Here is a 22,052-nt window from a genome sequence, read left to right as displayed (position 1 = left end):
AAAAAAAAATTTTTTTCTTGCTCTATTTCATCAAAATATTTTTCATAAGAGTGAACCACAAGACAGAGTCTACACACTAGACTGTTTTGAGATTTCCTTTGCCGGTGCGATTAATCTAAATATCTTCATTTTAACCTCCAGGCAGACTCCTCAGACAATCACAAAAAGCAGCCACATTCTTCACCAAAATGTCACATGAACAGTCTCTAGGCTTCATACTGAAATTCTTCTCCTCTGAAACCTCTTGATCCAGGCTCCCACAGTTCAAATCACCCGCAACACCACTGTGTTCCATGTCTCTACTAGTGTGGCTCACCAACCCCTGCTTAAAGCATTTCATTACTTTCCTAATACAAATCCTCCAAATCCACATTCTTCCAGACAAAAGCATAGTCATGCCTAACACAGCAATACCCCAGTCCCTGGCATTAACTTCTATCTTAGTTAGGACTTTATTGCTGTGAAGACGCATCATGGCTGAGACAATTCTTATAAAGGAAAACATTTAATTGGGGCCAGCTTACAGAGGTTTACTACATTATCATCACGACAGAAAGCATGTCAGCATGCAGGCAGACACAGTGATGGAAAAGAAGCTGATTCCAGGGGTTCTCATGGGTTCATCTATCAGGGACACAGAGACAAAGGGTCTTGGAATGATTTTTGTTCTGATGCTTATCCTGAATAAACATGCCTATGGTTCCTTAGTGTTTTCTGTTTGAGAACTGGACTCTGAGAAGGACACTCTGATCTATTAATATGGAGTGAATATTTGTTGTGTGCTGAGTGCCATGGTCAACATGATGCCAGGTCTAACAGCAATGGTGACCCTTTTGGGAGCATTCTTGGAGGAACCAGTTTCAAGGAATTTTGTTTCATCTGGCCTGGGGAGCTTGTGACCTGCATGGTTCTCTGGCCCAACACCTCACAGGACACTGTTCTGGCCATAGAGATGAATTGCAGGCAGGGAATTTTGATCTTGTTATTTCAGAGCATTTTGCCTTTGGTCTTAGGACATGCTTGGTTCTTTGCTCTGATACTACCAGAGGTGGCTACTATGTGGAGGTCAGAGGGATTGGAATTGTTGATCAGAGCTTTTCTCAGGCCAACCTAGGCATTAGTATGATCCTAAAATGTCTCACAGGTATCATGTATTACTTGTGAATCAACTGAAGAAAAAACTATCAATTTTTTATAAAACTCATAATGAATCCCTTATTAAAATGGATAAACTTAAACTCAAACCAATGGGCACCATCAAAACTTACTTCCCACAGTGGGTGTTTCATCTTGGTAGCCTTTTAATATTTGATGCTTCCTCTTTAGTTGTTGGGAGTCAAGCTGACCTGTAGTATCAGAGTCTGTGTGTGTGTGTTTCCAAAGAGACTGGAAACTTGCTGAGTTACCTTTCCTGTGTCCCTGTTAAACAACATCACATCATGGGGCAATCAGGCTTTGAAATCCATTGCTTGTCATAGACCTGGGAGGAAGCCCATTCATCAGGCCATGCATGCCTGGGTGTGCATTTCCTTTGGGTATGAGAAAATAATATAGAGCTTTGTGAGTCATGGGCAAGACCTTGCCTGGGATTTATTTTGAAAGAGTATAGAGCCCTTGGAACATCTTGTATAGAGGATTGTCTTCATCTGACTTGGATACTAGAAGGCTCATTGGGCTGCTGGCTGGGAAGCCATTTCAGTCATTCAGGTGAGACACACTGGATGATTTGAGTCCAGGCAGGAGCCAAAATAGAATAATGTCCTAGCTAGGACAGGAGATGACTGCTGTCATTGAGCTTGTTCCCAGCCCTTCACAGCTCCACACATAGCCTCTAGGAAGTATCCATCCTGCCATGGCTCCTAACACAGCAGCTTCTGACCCCTACCTCTCTGCATCATCTCTGTGTGTGCTCTCTGTTCCCTTGGATGTCCTCAGGTCTGTCAGATGCAGTGGGAAGGAAAATCAGGTTCTACCCAATTAGCTCATCTTAAGTGGATTTCACTGTGCATTTAATTAAACCTGTTATAATCTTGAAGGGTATTTTGATACATGGTACTTGATACAGAGTAATTAGACTACTGTGGGCATGCACATAAATATCTTTGGGCTGAGGTTTTGAGCTGGGCATCGTTGCTATGGGTTTATGCAAGCAACCCTGCCAGGAATTTCAAAGCCAACAATGTTTCCGCCCTCCACAGTTCTCAGCCCCCTCCACCCTTCTGGTGAGTGGATCAATTGCAAGGTCATCTGCTGGCTTAGAGGCAGGACTCTTCCTCCTGTCACTCTTCTGGTCAAGTGATTTTATGGCCTCTGAGCGTGTGATAAGGTCAAAACTTCTTGACTCTGCATTCTTGGCCATATGCAGCTCAGTTACAACACTCAATTTCCCTCTGCAAGACTTTATTCCATGGGAGACAAGAGCTGGATCTGCCTCCCAGTCTTTGGCTCAGGAGTTGCCTGGGAATTGTAATACCTTAATCTTTTAGTTTGTAACTCTCCAAACAGGTTCAGCTGCATTTCACTAACAAACGGCCCCGTTGTCTTAATGGTTTACTATATGATGAGTTGGTTTTTGCCCCTGCATCATCTTTTTTTTTTCTTTCCGTTTTTCTTTATTAAATTGAGTATTTCTTATTTACATTTCAAATGTTATTCCCTTTCCTGGTTTCCGGGCCAACATCCCCCTAACCCCTCCCCCCCTTCTATATGGGTGTTGCCCTCCCCATCCTCCCCCCATTACTGCCCTCCCCCCAACAATGTTCACTGGGGGTTCAGTCTTGGCAGGACCAAGGGCTTCCCCTTCCACTGGTGATCTTACTAGGACATTCATTTCTACCTATGAGGTTGGAGCTCAGGGTCAGTCCATGTATAGTCTTTAGGCAGTGGCTTGGTCCCTAGAAGCTCTGGTTGGTTGGCATTGTTGTTCATATGAGGTCTCAAGTCCCTTCAAGCTCTTTCAGTCCTTTCTAAGATTCCTTCAACAGGGGGTCCCGTTCTCAGTTCAGTGGTTTGCTGCTGGCATTCGCCTCTGTATTTGCTGTATTCTGGCTGTGTCTCTCAGGAGAGATCTACATCCGGTTCCTGTCGGCCTGCACTTCTTTGCTTCATCCATCTTGTCTAATTGGGTGGCTGTATATGTATGGGCCACATGTGGGGCAGGCTCTGAATGGGTGTTCCTTCTGCCTCTGTTTTAATCTTTGCCTCCCTATTCCCTGCCAAGGGTATTCTTGTTCCCCTTTTAAAGAAGGAGTGAAGCATTCGCATTTTGATCATCTGTCTTGAGTTTCATTTGTTCTGTGCATCTGCCCCTGCATTCTGTAGGAGCTACAGCTGAGCTCACCGACCTAGTAGCAGAGTGCAAGGAAACCAGAACAGGAAGGATCACATACTGAATTTTTAGATGTGGCATATTAATTTTTACTAGCATTTCCTTGGTTAAGTCAGTCACATGATTAAATCTGCCATCAATAATAGTTGGGGATACATACCTCTCCCAAAAGAAGAGTAGACGTCTGTGAAGCAATTTTATAGGGCGCTGTAAGATAACTGACTCTTCGTTTTATTCTCAGAGAGCAGTGGGGTGCTCCAGTTTTTATCAGAGTTTTGAAAACCTGTGATTATGTCTTCTTTTAGGGAACATGAAGAATCAGAGGACAGGGGCCACATTGTCCCTCTTTTAGCAGTGTATGGGGAATTACTTTGCCCACTGAACACTGGTGTTTCCTGGGCAGCATCAGCTGCATTTAGCCAATGTGCCAGTTTAGATTCAGTATTTGGAACGTGGAAAGCCCGTGAGGAATGAAAAGACATGTGTTTCTGTTCAGTTAATAGTTGTATCTTAAGCATTTGGACAAGTTTGGAGTATAGGGACTGCTTCTATTGCCATCTTCCATGTGGACCCGAGGAGACATGGGCATGCTTGCTATCACGGGGAACTAAACCATGACCAGATCAGAGCTACAGTTAAGCCATGGGCAACTATGAAGGCTACTCACTCATCTACCTCGTGTGAGGACGCTTTTGCCTACTAAGAGTGGAGGCTGGGGTAAGAAGAAGCCCTTGAGTTACCCTGCAAGAGTCAGGTAGACTTCCTTCTATGTTACACTTTATAAGCCCCATGAATGTTGGCACTCAGTTATTTTGTAGGCGGAGAAGAAGAGAGAAATGCTCTGGGATGAGTGTAAAGTCAAGGAGGACAATAGGAGTACTCAGTACTAAATGGGATGTCTTTGTCAAACCTTCCTATGTGGGAGAAGATGGGTGATTCCAAGGAAAGAGCATTGTTTAGGCACAGCAGGGAAGATGTACATGCGGACTCAGAGACTGTGGCAGCGCAGGTAAGATTCGAACCAGACAAAACCCCAGCACTGAGATGGAGAAGTGGACACAGGCTCACCCCCAAAATTGAGAAGCTGTTGCTACTGATTTCTGCTGGGAAAGGGAAAATCAGTTTTTTTTCCAATGGAATGTCCCTGGATATATGAACCACATGCTAGGGCAGGCCTCATGCCCAAGAGTAGCTGGTTAATACAAAGCAGATAACTTTTTTTTTTTGCTTTGGTCCTTTTTATCTTTGGTTTTGTTTTATTTACAGGGTTTGTTTAGATAGATATAGGTTGGTATAGGGGAAAGCCAATGATCAAAATATACTGTATGAACAACTTAAAGAAAAAATATAGGAAAAGAAGAGAAAATTGGAAGACCCAAAATAGGTATGAGGGTGTTTATGAAGGATAACATCATTACTGTATTAATTTTCCAGGGCTCTTACAGATACACCTCTACCTGTGAGAGCCATGTCCTGATAAACACATGTGGTACCTGACAGTAGCAGATGCTGAAAATGGATTCCACACACCTAACCTCCTGAGCATTGCAACCGAGCCTTACCCAGCCTAAACCCACTCGGCCTGCTTACAGGCTCCATCCGATGGGCAAATCCGAACACAAAGCCCAGCTCGCATGCAGTAACCACGTGCTCCTGAGGCCGACGAGTCTCTTCCACATTATAAGACCATAGACCACAGCGTGTCACTAGGAAATTCTTGCCGGCCAGGGACCATCTGTAACTGCCAACATATGTGCTAAGTATAAAAGAAACGCAGACGGAAAGAACTATCTAATGCCCTTGAAGTAACCTTTTAGTTGAAGTAAGGGGTTACTCCCAGTGGAAGCACAGGTGAAAAGCATCAGGAAGGAGGTGCACACCAAGTACCTTGGGGGGCCCAAGAGGAGGAGGGAAAGGCACACTGAGTGCAAGTTGCTGATTCCAGCAGGATCAAGCCAGTCCAGGCGGCTTATTAACCAGATTGTCAATAACGTCACGGTAAATGTTTCTAATGTTTTTTCTAAAAGCCTCCGAGCATCTTACTGCACTTGACCCTTCATCTAATAAAGTTATCTGCCTACTCCGAGTGCTGTCAGCATGCCACTTAACATGCAGAGCCAACCCGAGCTAAGGTCCACAAGGGAGAGAGATTTCTTCCCATGGGCAGTCTTTCCCCGACCCTCTCATTGTGTGCAGTATATACCCTGCTGTGTAAATCCCACCCAGGCCAATCAGAGTTGAAGCTGGAGTATGCCACGGGTCTGCTCTAGACAGAGACAATTACTGTTTTGTTGGGGGATCTAAATTTCACTGGCTAGAAATAGGGACTGAGCCCTAATTCACACTAAGCCTTGCCTTCTCTTCTCACCTTTAGAACTGGCTACCCTGAGCGCTTGCTTTGTTGACTTCTTGTGGTCACACTGAGTTACTTCTCCTTTAAGCCTCCTGCCACCAGCAGTGCCTAATAATTGCTGGGGCTTCTGGAGGTACTTTCTGGAGACCCCCTCAAGCACTCCTGGCTCCTCCTGTTAATTGTCTGTCTCTCGATATTGTAACAATGGTACCTCAAGTGTTTTGTCCCTGAGGACAGCTAAGAGTGGATGAAACAGACCTTGTACCTTGGGTACTACCATGCAAAACCCTTCCTGATCATTCCCCCACTAGGAAAGGTAGTAAAAAAGTGGTGGCTAATCCAGGTTCTCCAAGAATTACTTAGGAAAGATGCATTACAGTCACTTCACTTGCCCCTCTGCCTTTTTGGTATTATATTTTTATTGGGTATTTTCTGTATTTACATTTCAAATGTTATCCCCTTTTCTTCCTATCCCATTCCCCTTCCCCCTGCTTCTATGAGGATGCTCCCATCCTACTCACCCATTCCCTCCTTCATGTACTGACATTCCTCTACACTGGGGAAATGAACCTTCACAGGACCAAGGGCTTCTCCTCCTATTGATGCCAGACAAGGCCATCCTCCGCTACATATGCGGCTGGAACCCTGGGTCCCTCCATGTGTACTCTTTGGTTGGTGGTTTAGTCCCTCAGAACTCTGGGGGTTCTGGTTCACTGACATTGTTGTTCTTCCTATGGGGTTGCAAACCTGTACAGTCCCTTCAGTCCTTTCTCTAACTCCTCTATTGGGGTTCCTGTGTTCAGTCCAATGGTTGGCTGTGAGCATCCTCATCTGTATCAGTAAGGCACTGGCAGAGCCTCTCAGAAGACATCCATATCAGGCTTCTGTCAGCATCAGCAATAGTGACTGGGTTTGGTGACTGCATATGGGATGGATCCCCAGGTGGGGCAGTCTCTGGATGACCTTTTCTTCAGTCCCTGCTCCACTCTGTCCCTGTGTTTCCTCCCGTGAGTATTTTGTTCTCCCTTCTAAGAAGGACTGAAACATCCAACAGCAAATTCTAATCTAGAACACCTGGAGTATAGCCCAACAATGAGCTTTTCCTTCCTTCCTTCCTTCCTTCCTTCCTTCCTTCCTTCCTTCCTTCCTTCCTTCCTCCCTCCCTCCCTCCCTCCCTCTCTCTCTCTCTTTCTTTTTTCTTTCTTTCTTTCTTTCTTTCTTTCTTTCTTTCTTTCTTTCTTTGGATAAATGGCCTAGGTAATTTTCATGAAGGTGATTCCTAAAAGAATTGCACTCAGATATAAACGGAATCTTATTTCCTTCTGTGGTACTTGGCTCTGGTCTGTATCTCAGCCTCTTCCATGCAGTTGGTTACCCATCCATCCTCTGACTCTGTGTGCTTATGTATTAGCCTTGGCTGATCCAGGCAGGAACAAGGACAGTTACCAGCATAAGGTGGAGATCACTCTAGTCCTCACTAGAACTCTGCCTTGTTTCTGTTTCTGTGCCTTATTTCTAGCCACAAATCTTGGACACAATGAGAGTTCCCAGACCCCTTTTGGTCCTTCATTTCTTTCAATAATATATATTTACGATATATAGTACTTTTGTATGTGTGTGCACATGCACAGGATAAAAGTTTAACAGATAACTTTGGGGTTTTCAGGATACACCCATTGCTCTCACACTCTTTTCATTTTACTTCCACGAGAAACCAGGGAGCCAAAGTTTCTCTCCTGACAAGAAATGTGGGTCTCAGAGGAAATTCTGGTTTTGCACATGAGGCTCTGAACGTAGGTTACCAACATTCAGAATTTGGTCTCTTAATACTGCCCTCAGCCAATTGGTAATTTATGTGGTCTGTAGTAAAAGCAGCTGCAGTTGGCTATGGCAGAGGGTTGAGGAAAGGGTACTAGTTAAATCTCTCTGAAACTCAGCTTTCTCATCTTTGAAATGGGAACAAGACATAGGTCAAAGCCCAGCTTCTTAATTAGAAAATTAGAGACAGTAAAGGTTTTTGAACTCACAATAATGAAAAATTAACCAGAAATGAAATGTGTAGTGAATTTAGGGTTTCTGTCAGCATTGGTCCATGTTGAATTTTGTGGCTTCGTTGGTTGGTTCTGAACACACACACACACACAGACACACACACACACACACAGACACAGACACACACACACACACACATACACACACACACACACACACACACACCATCCTGCTGTGAATTTCGATGGGAAATGCTTCCTTACGAGAACAAAAACTATCAGAGCTCCAGTGGTACAACCTGTTAATGTGTGGTATTAATATGACCACCACTCTCCCATGAGAATGAACACTTTAAAATTTTTCCAAATGTCAGTCTTTAGGCTTCAAGTTTTGGCTTGTATCATGTTAAAATGTTGGATGTAAAGTTTGCTATTTGAATTGATGACTTCAGTGTCACACAGACACACAGACACACACACACACACACACACACACATACACACACAAGCGGGGGTGGAGAGGGAGGGAGGGAGGGAGGGAGAGAGAAATCTCTATGTGAGTTTAACTTGGGATTAGCACAGAAATTTCAAGTTACCCAAATGACCCAAATACTCATCTGTGTCTTGTACTACTTATTTATGCAAAGCTGAGTTTTCAGCATTGATGAGTATAAAATCAAACTATTGATCAATTTGCAAACCTCTGAAGATGGTCTGAGTTGCGAAGCATAAGATATTCAGCTGAGATTTTCTCTTTATGTTAAAATCAACAAGCACAGCCATCCATCTCATTAATATGCAAATTTGTTTTAATCTTAGTACATGGTAAAGTTCTTTGCATAGTAAATAATTATTTCAAAATACATTTATTATGATTTATTACCAGTAAATGCTTGATTTGTAAATGTATTTTCTACGTTTGTATCCCATCGCATAGAAATTTCTTGGGTGAAAAGGTGTCTCACGTGAGAAAAGTTTAAGAAGCCCTGTTGTGAAGCATGACTACAGGTCAAATAAGAAAGAAAACACATTGAAGTTTCAGACATATGGCAAGCTCTTTGGTACAGGAATCATGACCTGATTGGAAAGCAAATTGAGCAGCTATGGTGGGACTACCCAAGTACCTGTGACAGGGTGATCCAGGTTTTTAAAAGAATTTCTTTGTTTGATCACACGGGCGCATTTAAGGGCTTAAAACACATTTTTCAAAATATTTGGCCATTCAAATACACACACACACACACACACACACACACACACACACATGACTATGAGCAAGGCAACTCGTAAAAGACAACATTTAATTGGGGCTGGCTTACAGGTTCAGAGGTTCAGCCCACTATCATATACCTAGGAACATGGCAATATCCAGGCAGGCATGGCACGGGAGGAGGTGAGAGTTCTATATCTTGATATGAAGATTGCTAGGAGAAGATTACTGTTTTCTAGGCAGCTAGGAAGTGGGTCTCAAACCCCACCCCCACAGTGTCACACTTCCTCCAACAAGGCCACACCTACTCCAACAAGGCCGTACCTCCTAATAGTGCCACTCTCTGGATCAAGCATAGTCATATAACTGCCACCACACACACACACACACACACACACACACACACACACACACACACACACACATTTACTTTCCTTCTTAGTTATAACTTCTTTTGTCATGTCTACAACCAACAGGGACTTTGAATGTGGAAAAGCAGAGCTCCTGTCTCACCATCGTCAGTCTCCTGCCTTTGACAATTAGTGGTCTGAACACTGAAGTCCAAACACCCAGGCAACTTAATTATTTCTCCTTCTTTTTCCCTTAGTCAAGAACCAGCAAATGACACATTAGGTTGTCTGGGGTTTTTAAAAATGTGCCTTTCGACTGTGCTATGGAACTGATGACCCTTCTCTCAGACCACATTCAATTAATATGCAAATGAATTAGACCTTCTGGGTTCAGCATCCAAGTTCAGAACCAAAGCAAATCCAAAACCAGAGGCAGAGGTGGTATGGGGAGCATTGAGTGCTATTGAGTTCTTGGCATATTTCAGAGAGGGTATAGAGTTTAGGATCCGTCTGAGCTCTACAACCTACTTGCTTGTTGCCATGGTCATGACCCTGGCCCTAATGAAGTCTGAGTTTTATCAGTCTTAAAATGGAGTGATGATACTTTAGCCCAGTGATGTCAGAGTATTTGATCTGTGAACTAGGAGCTCTTGGCTAAGAGCAAGACTCACTGTTTCTGTTCTTTCTTTCTGGTTCAAACACTCACTGCAAATCAGAAGCTGACAGGAGCCAAGTTGGTAACGCTCATGAGTGAAGTGGGCCAGGGAAACATTTAGAACATCTAGGAATGGTGAGGACTATAGCAAACTAGAATCCATGAGCCCCGTATGGATACAAGATAGCCACAATCACCTGGCTGATACCAATTTCTGATTTTAAAAAACATTTGGCGCTTATTTATTTTATGTGTATGTATCAGTGTGTGTGTATGTCTGAGTGTATGTCTGAGTATATGTCTGAGTGTATGTATGTATGTATGTATGTATGTATGTATGCATACCCATGCATCCAGTGCTCACAGAGGCCAGACTACAGCATGAGATTCCATGGAACAGGAGTTGCAAGTGTATAAGCCAGCAGATATGAGTTCTGGGAACTGAACTTGGGTCCTAAGAGCAAAAATGCACTTAACTGCTGATCCATCTCTCCACCCTCCACAATTTCACAATTTTAAGAGGAGCTTGAAACTTAGATTTTTATGAAATAACATCCAATAATTATTGCAAGACAGAGAAAATTTCTCCATGGCTTGAGCACACACTATTCCTGGGAAAGAGAGTCCTCAGTGTGCTTCACTTAGTGGACCTGTAGCTGGCCTGCTTCTGTATTATCCCTGTCTTCCTTTTAGCTCCCGGTGTCCCCCCACCCCACTCTGTTTTTTGCATGCACGCGCGCGCGCGCGCACACACACACACACACACACACACACACACACACACACACACCATCTAGAGTAAAGAATCTGTCACTCTCATATATAAAGGGATTTCTTTGGTCTCCACAGTCACTTGGGAACAAGTTCTCAGATCTACTAGCAAACTATTCTAACAAGGGCAGTGCTCTGTGATCCAAGGTGGCAGACTGGAGCAGACAGGAGATGAGTAGAAAGCCCCAGAAACCCTCAGAGTGCTTCTCATAACCAGGTTCCATTTCTCACTCTTCTACTGGGTGACCAATGTAAAGGCCACTGGAGAGACTCACATCTTGGTTTTCCATTCACATGGGAGGATTTACAAGATACATCCCCTCATGCCATCCTTCCAGAGAGGCTAGAAGATCCAATCCCATGTCTATATTTTCTCAATGCCTGTTCTGGGCAACACACTTTCAAGAAGGTAGGCATGCTCAAATGATGGAGACCAACCCTTTTTGCAAAAGGTCATCCATGAATGTTTGCCCCAGAAGAAAGTGCCTGGACCATAGAATACTAGAACAGGCATGCTCAAATGATGGAGACCAACACTTTTTGCAAAAGGTCATCCATGAATGTTTGCCCCAGAAGAAAGTGCCTGGACCATAGAATACTAGAACAGTGGGAGGAAAAGAATGGGGCCTCTGAGGTTTGTAGGAGAAAAGAAATCAAAGCATATTAAATAAAAAGTTATTAGATGGGTAAAAGAAAATTGTAAAAGAATTTTATTGAACAGCAGTGATGCTGCAGAGTGGTGTGGGGACTTCATTGGTTACTTACTATTTATTCATTTACTTATTCATCCTGGTCATTTATTGGGTACCCTCCCAAGTACCTATTCCAGCATTAAGAATCTTGATCGCCTTTATCCTAATGATGTTAAGAGCAGACTGTGGCTTTCACAGTGAATTGGTATCTTCATTTTAGTCTCTCCTAGGGACCACTGAAATTTTATTGAAAGTGAACAGACAAACAAATAATGTCTCAGCTCTGGTCCTATTTTAGTACTGACTTCCAAAAGTTTTTGTAAATGTCAACCTCTTTTGATGTTACAAATTCGGGTCTAGCTGTCAAATGAACATCATTTGGAAGACCTTAGGCGAACTCTTAAGTTTCCATGGCTTTGAAAAGAACCTGTTTCCTGTGCGGTCAGTGTACTGTTACATTAATACATTCCTTCTGGGAAGGATTCGGAGAGAAAGAGCGCCCATAGATGTAGCAGCCAGCAGCCCGTAACCTCTTCTCTGTGACTTTTCCCAAGTCCTGCTTCAGTGGCAGAGGATGTGAGTGTTTGTTTTGGCCCAGAGCATCTGTCCTGTGTTTTAGCAGGTAATGAGGTATGTCTCACTGTATTTTGGAGCCAGGTGGAGCTCCTACAGAAACAAAGCAGAGCTGGCCCAGGGCCAGGGAGAACAGGGTGGGGCCCAAGAGACAGGGAGAAGAGCAGGGGAAGATATGACTGTTGAGGTAAATGGTGAATAAGCCTAAGGCTTTAGCCACCTGGGACTTCTGGAAAATAGTTATCACATGAAGTCTGCTAGCACAGGGCTTCTTTTTGATCACAAAGCAAAATCGTCATTCTTCTATGCACCCTCTGACGCCTTTCCTTCCTTCACTCACTCATCCAGATAGGCAGCTCTACAGACAGGTTCACTTCTAACTATTGGCACGCAGCAATAAACAAGGGGGATAGAGACTGTGGACATGCACATTAAAGCATAAGACATCAAATGTGGCAGAGATGAATGAGTTCCCAGGGAAAAGAGTCCGAAGGAGGAGACAGCTTACTGCATCCGTCAGCAAGAACCTGAGAAAGTTCCCCAGAGAAAGTGGTAAAAGGGATGTGTGTAAGGCCACAGGGGTAGGTAATATGGAATAACATCCAAGAAGGTGTAAAGATCAATCTCAGGGAACCAAGAATGGTCTAACGTATTCCCAAAAGGGAGGAACGCCAGTATGTGGCTGGATCATAGGCGTGTGCTGTTTGCACCTTGTTCTACAGAAGAGGATGCATTTCGGCTTGCTGAGTTTTTAAATAATGATCTAAGATGTTATCATCCTTGAAGATATCAAAGTTCATCTTATAAGCATGTTTGTGCACTTGAGTGTGAGGGTGCACTTGTGGGACCATGCACTTGGAGGCTAGGGATTGATGTTGGGCATCTTCCTCTCTCTCCGTTCCCTCCCTGGACTTGTTATTTGGACAGGGTCTCTTGCTCCACCTGGAGATCGATTGTTGGCTAGACTGGCTGGTGAGTTAGCCCTAGGTCCACGTATCTCTGGCCCTTTATGCTACAGTTATAGGTTCATGCAACTACGCCTTCCTTTTACATAGGTATTAGAAATGGAAACTCAGGTCTTTATGTTTTTGTGGCAAACACTTACCAGAAAGCTGTTTTTCTTCAGGTGAACCCTAGCCTCATGCCAGAGCCATCTATTAATCAGACTGTGAGCAGAATGACAAGCCCTAGTTTCTCCCAGACAGGGTCTTCATGAAAGTTCCCAGCCCTCCCCATCATAATCTGTGATATTTGTCTCCCAGCTTTCAGACACAGCTCTGCTATTCCAGAGCTTTCTCTGTGTTATTTCAAGTGGTTTTTCCCCTCAGGAGTCTGATACACCTGTATGATTCCTGAATAAATCTTTTATCGGTCCCTTATGACTTCGGGTTAAAACCAAGCATGTTGTCACAGCTCGTGGAAGTTCTTCGTATCTTGGTGTGCACAGTTATGTTCACCAGATGCACACGGTGCCCCGAATAGGTGTCCTTTCTCTTCCAGCCATGTCCCCTCTTCCTGCTCAGAACACCCCATCAAGCTGCCTCACCTGCCCATTCCCCATTAAGCTGAAGCCAAGATTTCCATTTCTACTCATTGCGTTGTTATCTCTAGCAAACACCTGGTAGCCCTAACTCCTGAACAGACTGGGGCCATCTCTGCCAAGCCTGTTTGCTTAGCCCAGGGCATTCTCTCCAAGAGAAGGGATGTGACACTATGTCTTTGCTGACAAGACTTAGCTAGAAGCAGCAGCAGCAGCAGCAGCAGCAGCAGCAGTGGCAGAGGCAGCCGTCACTTGCTGAGAACTGAGTGTCCCAGTGCTAGTGGCCACCCTATAATGGAGGGATTACAGCCGAGAAACAAAGGCAATGAGGGGTTTATTATTCAGTGCAGAGGTTCTCACATCAGACCCCAGCAGTGTCAGTAGCAGCAATGATAGCAGTGGCAGTGGCAGCAGCAGTGGCAGCAGGAAACTTACGAGAAGTGCAGATTCCCAAGCAGATTCCCAAGCTGACACCGAGCCTAGTGAATTAGACCTTCATGAGGCAGCCCCACCGTATTGTCCTTAAAAGGTAATCCCAGTGCACAGCAGAATTTGTGTAGCACTGGCCTGATGTCATCCTGCTGGTGACAAGTGGAGCTTGGGGTTAGCTTCCTTTGAAGACAATGGAGGGGGGGTGGGGCACACTGCAGAAGATTGGGCTTTTATCTTCTGTGTTATGGCTAGCCATTGGCGTGGCTCAGAGTGTGGGAGTGGAGTGGGGGTCTCTTAGAGTTGCTACTTAAAGTCACAGCTTCTTCCTGCCTACAACCCACTTCCAGCATTTTGATTATTCCTCTCCTTCAACTCCTCCACAGGACTTCCCACCAGGTAGCATCCTGTGTATTTGAAATACATATTTATTAGCAATCTGTGTATTCCACGGCAAAGGATGCAGCCTGAGTGAACTAAACATCAGAGGTTTATCTGCACACAGTTCTGGAAGCTATGAGACCAGGCTCAGGGTTCTTGGGAGAGAGACTTACAGCTTGCTGCCTCACAGATGGCCAAATTCTTATACGTCTATGTGCTGGCAAGACTGACGGTGAGAGTGAGAACGTGCTCGTGTCTCACTTTATACGGTACTTATCCTATAACAAATGCCCAAGCCTCCTGTCACCAGTTTTCCTAGAGAATATCTCCAGGCCCCATCTTCTCATCCTGCCTCTTGGCCACCTAGGGATTCATATGCATTTTGTGGAGACATATTTCCCTATAACAGTTTTACACCACCTGAATGGAACAAGTCCCCCCGGGGCAGGAGTTTATCACATTTGCTAATTCTGAAATAGTCCATGCACGGGACACACTGAGAACACAGAGTAGGGACACAATACTTCAACAAATCAGTCACCCAGCTGACTGGTGACACAGAAAGGAGACCGTGGCTGTATTTCCACACACAATCCTACTCGCCCCTAATTTCCCTCAGTTATCTGTTCTGATTAGTCTTTGTGCCTCCTAGCGAGGCCGTTTTCCAGAAACATCCCTTTACTAACCACCACTTGCAGGAAGAGCATCTCTCCCACAATGCCCGCAGGATGGTTACCCTAGGCATGATCTAGCTAATTTCCTCAGTGCTTTGTCTTAATGGTCCACGAACTGGAGATTCTCTCAGTAATGACAGTAAATGCATTTGAAATGTACATATCGACCCAGGCAAGGCTGCATATTTGCTCATCAAATTTTCATGTTAAAATTAAAATCTTTTCTTTTTTTTTGTGGGAAAAGAGAAGCTGAAGTGTTGATTCCAACCCCTCTCTGTGGCATGCATTTCTTTTTCCCATGATGAAAAGAGAGGCTTCCATCGTTCTCTCCTCCCTTGACTACCACCACCACAGGGGTAAAGAGGTAGGGGAAACTTTATATGTTTAGGCCTTACCATCTTCTCCTCATACTTATTAGGTATATGTGCATGCAACACTTGCCTTTGAGCAAGAGAAATACCACTGTCGCTCCCATATTTACCTGAAGTAAAACCTCCCCAGAGTTCTGTGTGGTCCCTATCCTCGAAAGAGACCCTCTCCTCTGGCCCTTGTCAGGAGATGCAAAGCACCCCCCTCCCCACATACTGGTTTTCATTCATCTAATCATTCTGGAACACTGCCTCATGGGCCCCTTTGTCACTGTGTCTCCGTTGTGATCTGTGATCATCTGGCTACATTCTTTTAGGCCAAGACTTGTAACTATTTTGTTTCTACATTTGTGTGTGTACACTCGTGTGCAGGTTCATGTTACACATGTGTGCATGGGGAGGCTAGAGGTTGACACTGTATTTCTTCTTCTGTGCTATCTTAAAGACAAAGTCTTACACTGAACCTGCAGCTTGCTGAGTTAACTGGACTAGCTGCTGGTCAGCAAGTCCCAGGGATTCTGTCGTCTCTATTTCCCTAGCTTTTGGATAGAGGTACGTGACTTTTTTACATCTACCCTGGTAACTGGATTCAAGTCCTGCTCACATGGCAAGCACTTTTTTTTTTTTGGTTCTTTTTTTTCCGGAGCTGGGGACCGAACCCAGGGCGTTGCGCTTCCTAGGTAAGCGCTCTACCACTGAGCTAAATCCCCAGCCCCATGGCAAGCACTCTTTATTCCATCCTCCCAGCCACTTGTTCACCCCTTTACTGCCCTTCTCCCACTAGTGTCCACTCTAGGCTAAACCAAGACTCAAAGAAACATAGTTGCCCTCTCCTTCCTGGGGTTCAGAAAGGGAGATAGCAATGTTTACTGACTTCTTAATTCATCTGCTGTCCACTGTGGCTTACCATGCTATCTCTACCAATTTTGAAGGAGGAAATAGCATTGCTACTTTCTCAGTGAGGATCCCAAGGATGGACCAGTTACAGGAATTGTCCAATGCACAACAGAGACTCAAGCCAAGCCTTACAAGAAAGGCTGGTGGAAGTGTGAGAGGAACTGAATTGTCTGGGTTCTGTACAAAGGCCCCCCTAATGAGCAAACAAGGGTCTTTCTGGCCTCATCTGGATTTTCCCTGTCTTTATTAGAAGACCCTTAGTAGGTGGGCATCAAGATGGTGGTTGACTAAACAATGTTCCATGATCTTTCTCTTCCACTTACCTGAAAAAAAATTACCCTGCCAGACTGTCCAGTCTGCCATTTGAGACATTTCTTAGGAACTGAACCCTGTCCTTCCAGCATCCTTCCTGTAGGGTAGAGGATGATCCCAGACTGTAGCTCATTAGCACGCAGTGGTGCCTGTCTTCTCTGTGTGACCCAGGTGCTCAGCCTTGTCTTGCAGTCACATGGTACAGAGACATTCTTCAGTTCTCAGAAGCTTCAAAACTCGTTCTTTCTTCTAGACTTCTTCCTTCCTCCTTTCTTTCATTCCCATATCTTTTGCTCCTTCTCCTGTCACATGACAGTCTTGCCACGCAGCCTACCAGAGTTCTGACGCTATGCCTTTAGCCTTGAGTATCCTTCTTCCCTACCTCTACTCAGGAGCAGAGCACCGGCACCTGAAGTCACATGTAGAGTTCTGAGCTTTCTTCTCTGTTCTCCCTTGTCTATCCAACATAAAGTCCCACAGACATGTAAGTTCTTCGAGTTTGCCGTCTAAGCAAGGCAAACTAGCACGCACTTGGGTGGCAGCCATGGGCCAGGTACCCCTTGTCCTTAGGTTAGCTTCATGGGTACCTTAGAAAAATCAATAAAGGTAGTCCTCATACCCACTACACAGAAAGAATAATCAAGACCCATATGAAATAGTAAGGACAAACTTGAGGGTTTAAATAAGACTTTAGATTTTGTTTATTTTGAGGGGCACGAATTTCCCCTGCAAAGTGCTAGTCAGCCTCCAGAAGTGTCTGGCTCTTGTTCTGCTTCCAGAGTAGTTAAGCATGGCAATATGCTTAGTCACTTGCCACCAGGCTGAAAATTAGGCCAAGACATGCCAACTTTACACTTCAGCAGTTATCCTGCACCATGAAACACTTGCACCCACAAATAAAACAGAGAATGAACTCTCACTTTGCCAAAGATGATTTACAACTTAGAGTCAAATATCACTCATGAAAAATTTTCCTCCACATTCCCTAATTAGGTGGCCTTGTCATTTATCAGAATGAACATCAAGCAGATCTCCAGCTATTATTTTAATTAATTAATTCAGCCCTTTATCCACTACCCTCAACCCCCGTGGGTCCTGGGAGACACCTGGCTTATTTCCACAGCAGTCCCCGATGCTCAGCTGTCAGGCTGTATCATGAGTGGCACCCAGAGCTTCATGCAAGGCCAAGCACTTAATTTCTTTAACAGAGACCTGTCATCGCTTGCTTTCGTTCCAGAGCAGCACTCCCAGTCTTTTGCTGAGACGTACTGGCTCAGGCACCTGTCTCCCCCCACACCCTCCCTCCTTTTTTCACAGTCACCATCTGGGATGAGACACTGCATACATGGAGTGCCTTCTTGTTGCCTAAAGGCAGGCTCCCTGACTTCTCTTGCTTTGATCTTGACCAGGCAAAATGGGTTGTTAGTTTTGTCTTCTTCAAAAGAAAAATGAGTCCAGCAAAAGCAAAGTGACTTGAACAAGAGTCCTCCGCTGGGAAGCTGCAAAGCCAGGATTTGAACCGTCTTTCTCATACCAAGGTCAATGACTATGAGCTGTCCACTTGCCTGCATCCTCCAGCCCTGACTTTAATCTGCTAATAAAATACCGGAGCTAGCTGGGCTTCAGACTCCATAAGTGAGTATATTCTGAGGGGGGGCCACATGTTTCAGAGAAAATACTGCATAATCAAGGCCTGCCAGGGTGAGATAAGAAACATCAAGAAAGCCCTTTGAGGAGGATGGAGAGTCACGTAAATTCTCAACACTGTCTTGTGGACTCCTCGGTAAATTCTGCCTTGGTTGTGACATTTATGTACAGCATGTTTATTTGGTGGTGGTGGTAGAGCCAGAGGATAAAGGAAAAAACAAGAGACATAGATCAAACCCTGTTTTAGAATGGAGGCCAATTCTGGAAAACCACACATGAAACAAGATTCATGGTAGAAGCTTCCCAATCTTTGAATGAGAATAGCAATAGCTCAAATCACAAACATCTCCTAAATACTCACATATTCAGAGGCTGATGTCTAGATTGCCCTTGTTAGGAGGTTGGAAACTATTAAAATACAGGCCCTAGCAGAGAATATGCCCTTGAGTGAGTTAGGGAGATGCTAGTCCTTTCAGTCTTCCTTTGCTTCCTAGTCATGAGATGAGTGACATTTAGATGTCCTCCTTACATTCCTGCCTTGACTTGCTGCCCTCACCACAGGCCCAAAGGCAAAGGGCTCCATTGACAGGGAATGAAAGGCATATGTTCCAAGCGGTGGGCCAGAATAAATAGGCCGTTGTCTCTTCTTTTTACAAGTCCTTGCTCTTGGGTGTCTGTTCTAGCATAGAACGCTAACAGAGGTCAATGGCTAGCTTTATGGAAGCACACAGCTCTGATGAGGCCCACACTGCTCCCACAGGCAAGAGCTTCCTGAGAAGTCTCGCCACCCCACAAGATGTAGAGCCTGCTTGCTCTTGCTCAGAAGGCTGCAGACTGTGTACACGTGACTGTGATTGGCTCTGCATCTCAAGCCATAACACTAATCTACCTTTTGCAACTCCCACTGCTTATATATTTAAAAAAAAACAAAAAAAAAAAAACAAAGTGAAGAGACAAAAGCTAGCTACTTTTCCTCACTGCCACGTAGCTCTTTAGAAGCCCTGTGATTAATTTATCTAAGCTTTGGGGCTCTTTGGGTCTTTATACTTTATATAATACTTTTACTTGATGACAACATGATCTGGCTCAAGATTTGTTTTTTTAATTTGGGTGTGTGTGTCAGAGCAGTAGGGAGAGAGAGAGAAAGAGAGAGAGAGAAAGAGAGAGAGAGAGAGAGAGAGAGAGAGAGAGAGAGAGAGAGAGAGAATGTATGTGCATGTGTAAGAGTGTGTGCCCACATGGTGAATGCAGAGTTGAGAGGACAACCACAGGTGTTAGTCCTCACCTACCCCCTTGTTTGAGTCAGGGTCTGTCACTTTTTTCTTGTATTGAATGCTGAGTGAAGATGGTGACAAAGTTGTGTTTCCTCTTCTGTGCTGTGGAAACTGAGGCCCATCTCTACTGAATGGACCCTGAGGTCATTGTATAGTTTCCAAATTTCCACTCTTGAGGTCACTGTATAGTTTCCAAGTTTCCAGTCCATGTCAAATATTCTTGGGAGATGCCACACACAAATTTTAGTTTTGGATAAGCCAGTGCCCAAAGCATATGTATGCACATGAAAGGTATGGAGTTCTGCATGAAGAGATCTTGAGTCATGTTTCTTAACTTACTCAGTCAGGGGGCCATATTCTACATCATCCTTATATTCTTTGGGAATGATTGTGGCTAACCATAGCTTCCTTCTAATGCACGGTTCCTGCTATGGTTTACATGCTTCTCTGGAAGTTTGGTCCCCAGGGTGGCACTGCTGTGTGGTAGAATTTTTGAGAGGTGGAGTCTAGTGGAAAGTAATGGGGTTATAGGGCTTACCATTGGAAGAGATTAATGTTCTCATGGAGTGGGTTAGTTTCCATAAAATGGTTATCATTCAGGAGGTAAACATCTCCCAGGAAGTGGCCTTCCATAATGCTACCCATTCTCTCCCACATACAATTCCACCATTGTGATGTCATCCAGCAGGAGGTCTCACGAGACAATCAGATAGCACTGTCCATGCTCTTAATCATCCAGAACCATGAGCTGAATAAACTTCTTTACAACCTACCCATCCTTACCCACTTTATTACAGCAACATAAACTGTAAGACAGTGTCAACTTTGTCTTAACAGCCCTAAGAGGAACACAATAAGTTTATGCTTTTCAACTGATGGCATTGAAAGGCAGAGGTGTTGAGGATTTGTACCAAGGATTGTTGCAGGTAGCAGGCATAAGTAGGTCAATGTCTGATTTGGAAGGGAGGGTCTTGTCACCAAACTGTATGACCTTGTGCAGAGGCCATTTGTTCCCCTATCACTGAGTCTGGACTATATACATGAACACATTTACACACACACATACACACACACACACACACACACACACACACACACACACACACACACACACACATCCCAGTTTAGAGCTAGGTAAAACTATGGAGTCAATGGGCAAAAACTACAGAATGAAATTCTAACTTAGAACCGAGGAGCCAGTAGCATTTTCCAAATCCTCACAGTACTCCTGAGAGGTAATGAAGGTAATGATCATTGTCAATATTTTCTAGGGGAGCATACAGAGGCTCGAAGAAGCCAGGTACCTTTTGCTTGGGTTCCACCATACCAAAACATACACCTAAGATGTATTTTATCTTGTTTGACTCAAACACTCCAATGTCTTCTGCCACATTTTCCTTACTGTGTCTTGCCATCTTTCTAACCCTAGAATCAACAGAAAGAGTTGGGTTTGTTTACCCAGATAGTTCTGAGGGTTGGCCTGCTGTACATTGCAGCCTTTTATTCCATCAAGACTGACCCCTCCTGGGGGATCACCAAGAGTAAAAACACTGAGAATTCATAATTGCACTCAATGGAGATCAAAGGGAGATAGAGTTTGAATAGCTTGAGAGTGTTTTGCTCTATTCTGGAAAGTGCGGTTGGAATGTGATCCACTAAGCCAAAAGAACAGTTGGTGCCCAATTTATTAGAAAGCTGGGCAAAAACTAAGCCAGACAAAGCATGATGAAATCTCAAGCCAAGGAGCTGCTTACATGGACGAAGCCATGACAGGAAGTAGAAAGGCCAAGGTCATGGGACTGTTATACACACATACAGTGTGGGGTCTTGGCAAATCTCCTAGTTCCTCTTGATCTTCAGTTCTTCCCTTAAACAGTCAAGAGATGCTAAAAGATGCCTGCGGCAGTAGTTACTATGAGAGACAGTTTCTGTCTTCTGGCATGGATTATGTCCCATGGTTCAGCTGGGAAGAAAGTTGGGTGAATTCTTAAGTACCTTTGGGGTGATGGGGGTAGTTTCCACACCTATCTAGTAGAGAAGGGATTGGAAGCTGCAAATTGAGCTATAGAGTGCTGGGGTTCAAGATTTTTTCCCCTGTTTTTAGGCCTTGGTATGTTGTGTTCCATGGGAGATAGAGGACTTTTTGGTTCTTCATCTACTTGGGGATGGGGTCTGAAGGTGTAGGACTATTGTGCTCAGAACTGGACACCCTATCTTCTTGCTCTGCTAGGGAGCAGGTACAGAAAACTGAAGAGGGGAGGGAGCAGAATGAGGGCCGTAGACTTGAAAAAGGAAACCAAGGTGTTGGAGAGTGGGCTTGAGCAGCAGGGCTGTTCAGGAGCTCCAGCAACAGGAGGCTGTCAGACGCCCTCCTAGCCTGTAACTCAAGCACTGGCTTTCTGAGCAGTGCTGCAAACTCATGAAGCCTGGGTGAGCTCAGACGTGAGTGTGACTCACACAGTGCGTCCCCAGCCTCAGACACCCAGATTACTATCAGTTTCTTCCCAGGCCCCACATGGCACTAAAAAGCTTCTGCCAGAGGAAGCTCATGGTCTCTGCCTCAGGTTCCACTAAGCAAATCACCTGTGATGGGGTAGATCAGACCCC

At 44.5% G+C, this 22,052-nt stretch overlaps 1 protein-coding gene across 4 annotated transcripts in view; it reads right to left on the bottom strand.

Moving 5' to 3' along the window:
* The window catches only part of Tenm4 (teneurin transmembrane protein 4), a 2,974,939-nt gene that overhangs the window by 916,946 nt on the left and 2,035,941 nt on the right, over positions 1-22,052 (bottom strand). The gene's annotated exons all lie outside the window — the stretch shown is intronic.

The sequence above is a fragment of the Rattus norvegicus genome, chromosome 1, assembly GCF_036323735.1.
Source record: "Rattus norvegicus strain BN/NHsdMcwi chromosome 1, GRCr8, whole genome shotgun sequence".
Taxonomy (NCBI): Eukaryota; Metazoa; Chordata; class Mammalia; order Rodentia; family Muridae; genus Rattus; species Rattus norvegicus.
Note: the sequence above shows the minus strand (reverse complement) of the source record. Positions and strands in the feature narration are given on the sequence as shown.